The sequence below is a fragment of the Mangifera indica genome, unplaced genomic scaffold, assembly GCF_011075055.1.
Source record: "Mangifera indica cultivar Alphonso unplaced genomic scaffold, CATAS_Mindica_2.1 Un_0012, whole genome shotgun sequence".
In the NCBI taxonomy this organism is placed as follows: domain Eukaryota; kingdom Viridiplantae; phylum Streptophyta; class Magnoliopsida; order Sapindales; family Anacardiaceae; genus Mangifera; species Mangifera indica.
The window spans coordinates 454,108-458,727 of record NW_025401104.1 but is presented as its reverse complement, the minus strand read 5'-3'; positions in this window follow the sequence as shown (position 1 = coordinate 458,727).

Genomic DNA, 4,620 nt, shown 5'->3' with positions numbered 1-4,620 from the left:
TTAATTATTTCTTAGAACTTGAGGTATATTCTAATTCTGATGGATATTATCAAAATATTGCTAAGAAGTAAAACGGCTAGGATGAGTTTAAGTTTGAAAATGCCTGAGTATAAAAAACAACGCACACACCTGTGTATGGTTGATTTTGTTTACTGGTACGTGCTGTTATTGACACCCAAATTAAATCTTAAATTCCTACAACAAAAATGTAGTAAAGGAAAGTAGGGATCGTTCCCTCGAAGAGCTTTGATTAGTATGTTGTCATAAATAAATCGAAACAAAGAAATAAAATGGGCGTTTTGAAGTGAATGCAAATTGTAATGAAAAATAATAAATAAAAATTCAGTAAAATAATCTAAAAGTAATAAATCAATTTAACAAACCTTAGTCTTCGGTCACATCCACCATTGGAACTACGATTGATCATCGAAACAAAATATCAAATTAATTATTTAAATATTCGTTGTGGTATTAAATTTACCTGTCCTTCCTTACGATTAGTTAACCAAAAACATGTATTCCAATTAACCCTTATTGATTAATAATTCGGATACGATCTCGAATTTAATTTAACAATAGCATTACGAATTAGACAGACCAATGAAGCAAGACAACACAAACGTACGACGTTGCATTTAATTCAGTTGATTATTTTCCTAGGATTTATAGTTTCTAACGCAGCAAACGATAAACCTAGTTGCCACTTTGATTAGATGGATTGAACAATTACGGATTCAACACCTAAACTAGCCGTAGATTATATTAATTGATAAACTAATTGCACACCTTAAAAATCAATCAACACAATCATGAACAATAATTCAGAAAGATAATCAATACTCAAATAATTAAAAAGATGCATTGAGGAACAAAAATAAATCTCACAATCATTGTAGTTCCATGGTTTCAGATCCCTTCAACCAAGAGAAATTATTCAGCCACTGTATACCATATTTTGCTTTCTAAATCTCTAATTACAATGGTGAATGATTCTCTAATAAAAATAAAAGTATATATTATCTTCCTACTAAAAATCTGGAAATTGAAATCAATCTTAATCTCCTAATCCAACCAAGCAAAGTGATACATATCTTCCCAAAAAGAAAGGAAAAAATATGTATCTTTAATGTATAACCTTTCTCCAAAAATATCTTTCCTTATCTAGCTCAATTAATCCTCTTTTCCAGCTGATAATTATCCCTTTCCTAGGAAATAAATCTTAATATTTTTTGGACTCTTGCAACTGATCTGGGCGTTCAGATCTGTTTTTCGAATTCTACTCTTATCTTTCACGTGCCCACATCTAGTCTGCATTATGAAAATTCCAGATTAATAGATCTACTCCAATTTTTTCATCTTTTTGGCCCAACTTATTTCAAAATTGCTCAAAGCTTCCTAAATGCAAAAAGATAAGTAATTCCATTAGATTGAATTAAATTTTCACACAATATAAGAGAATTATAAATCAAAATAATAAAAATTTATGGCGTTATCAAATTCCCCCACACTTATCTTTTGCTCGTCCTCGAGTAAAACGAAAAACAAAAACAAAACAAAACAAACACAAAAAGGTTTCATCAATCTCTTTTCTCATGATACCAAACAATGTGCATACCTTAAGATTCACCAACCAAGATTCAAGCATCAACACACCTCATTATCAAACTTCACAAGGAAATATGCACAAAGACAAATCAAGATAATCACATTCTAAAGCATGTATAAAGTTTTGGTGAATCTCCTCACGGTTATCACTCATATCACTCATGTGTTTAATGGTTTGGAGTTTTACTCAAATTCTTCCAATGCAAACATTCTACCATAGGCTTGCTTATGCACCAAATCTCTACCACTTAGATTATATACATGCATAAATCAAAAGGACTTTATTTTAGATTGCAATGGGGCTTTGGGTAAAGGTGAGGATTAATGGATACAAAGGTTAAAACCATGAGCATTAACAAAGCATTTAAACACCTAATGAGAACAAAAATGTAAAGCTAAAACCACCACATTCACCACATTTCTTTGCTACTTGCTATTGCCTTTCTGTTCTCTCTTTTTCAACTTTTTTTTTTCTTTTCTGTCTTTTTCTTTTTTTTCTTTTTTTGTTTTGTTTTATTTTCTTTTTTGTTTTTTTTTGTTTTTTTTTTTTGAATAACTAAGAGAATTGGGTAGCAAAGATAACAACATAAGGCAATCTCAATAGCACTCTTCATGCCAACTTCTTTTCATCATCTCTTCCTATACAATTAAGTCCCTTTTTCCCCCACACTTAAATTTCTCAAGATAGCAACTTCACCAAGCAACAAAATTTAGTTTAAATGCCTTGCTAATTTTCATGGTTGGGTGAGGATTTTTACTTGAAGGCTTGAGTTTGTAATATGGTTTTAGCACAAAGAATCAAGGGCTTTGTAAGGCTCAAGAGGCTAACTAGGGAAATTAAAATAGGTTGGCATTTTAAGCTAAATGTTTTAAACAAGAATGCCTTTATCATTTTCATGCATGCACATATCAATGTGGTCTCAAAACGGTTCAAAGCAAGTTCTAGAGATGTATTCACATGGGAGAATATCACTTATCAAAGAAAAATATAAATTGATATAAATGTTCCAATCTTTTTCGGCTCAAAACTCATGGGATAAATAAATTCACCTCAACTTCAAACAAAACTCTAGCACTCAATTATCAATATTTGTTTAAGTGCATACCTCTAATTAATCTAACAAATCAGTGCACAATGCTCTCCTACTGAATTGGCTAAATCCTTAAGGCATGCATACAAATCAATTCATTCAAAGTGAGATTAATGGAACTGTTTAGCTAACTAAAAAGAGGGAAGGATGCATTAGCTGCCATATTAATAAAAATCAAACTTTATCCAGCAAGGAGCAGCAACATACACAAAGCAAAACAAGGCATACCAGAATAAGCATAACACAAAGAAGATAGAAAAAAAACTGACAGAAAAACAAAACAAAATAAAAGCAGAACAAATGGACACACATAAGAACAGAGCAGAAAAAGAAAAAAAATATAGAACTGCAAGACAGAAAACTGAAAGACAAAACAGTAAACAGCAGAAAAATAAAACACAAATACACCCTCCCCCACACTTAAACCAAACATTGTCCTCAATGTTTAAACAAAACATAATAAAATGAGAACTGAAATTTAAAAGAAAAGGAAGAGGAAACTTCTCTGGATTTGGGGAAAGGAACAGTAGTTTGAATTATAGAGCATTGTAATTGATGAAGGATTCTTTAGATTTTGATAACAGCTCTGGTGTAAGAGGCCATCGATGGGTGGGTTTTGCTGCTATTTGATGCTTGTGAACGGGTTCTGACCATGGCGTTGCAAAATGAGGAAAAAGGTTGCTAGGTTTTTATTTTAGTTGGAGAGAAATTGTGAGGCGTAGGTTTGGCGAATGTGGTCTTTGGAAGCATATAAACCCAGCCTTATAATCACACTAAATCATATGACCCCCTTGAATTTAAGAAAATAGCAAAACAGAAGCTGGACTTTTGACAAAAGCACATGACCCAATTCCAGAACACCAAAATACAGATTCCTCCCCTCGTGAACATTTATAGAAGGCTAATTAGGACCTGCAGGAGGAAGAAGACGATTGAACAGTAACATGAAAATAAATTAAAATAAACCTAAGCGAAAATCATAAAATAATTGTTAATTAAATATCTAAAAATCCTAAAACGGAAATTTAAAACTAAAATTGAAACATATAAACCGAAATTAAAGCAAATGTCTAGAAAATCAAAATTGAAGCATTGATCAAAATATGATTGAAAGCTTGGGTTGCCTCCTAAGTAGCGCATTTGTTTACAGTCGTTGGCTCGACGTAATGCCTTCGTCTATTTATCCGGGATCTTTCAGCTCCACTTCTTCGATGTTTCCAGCTTGCACTTCTTCGTAAGACGGTTTAAGTCTATGGCCATTAACTTTAAATACTTTCAATGTCGCTAAGCTCTGAATCTCTACTGGAAATAATCGAAGTCTTGAATGATAAAGGAGAACTTTTTGGCTAAGTGAAAATTCTTTTCTAGAAATCATTTTGTTATGAAATGCTTTTGTTTTCTCCTTAGCCTTATGCTTCTTTAGAATTTTCATCAGTTTCTCCTCTTGTTGCTCATTTAACTTGCTGGAAATGATCATTGGTAAGGTTTCTCTATCTCTAAGGTACATATATTTGAGGTGATCTGGAAGAGGTTTCAGCTCTAGCTCTGGTGCCTGCAAAACAGAAGGTACCAATTTTTTATTAGGTACTGGTAGCTCAATATAAGCTACATCACTTGTATTTTTCAGCTCTTTGAACTCATTCATCTCTGCCACTGTATTTTGCACATCTGAATTTAATTTAATTTCATCTTTTTCTTTCAAAATATTTTTATGATTAGCCGTCTGTAACTCATCATCACCATCAAGTATATCTTGCGCTAGAGAATCAATTAAATCAACTGAATGCATAGGAAAATCCACATCAGGATATTTCATAGCATCATAAATATTAAATTGAACAGCTTCACCATCAAACTCCATGGTTAGTGTACCTTTGTGAACATCAATTTTCATTTTAGCTATTTTCAGAAAGGGTCTTCCTAG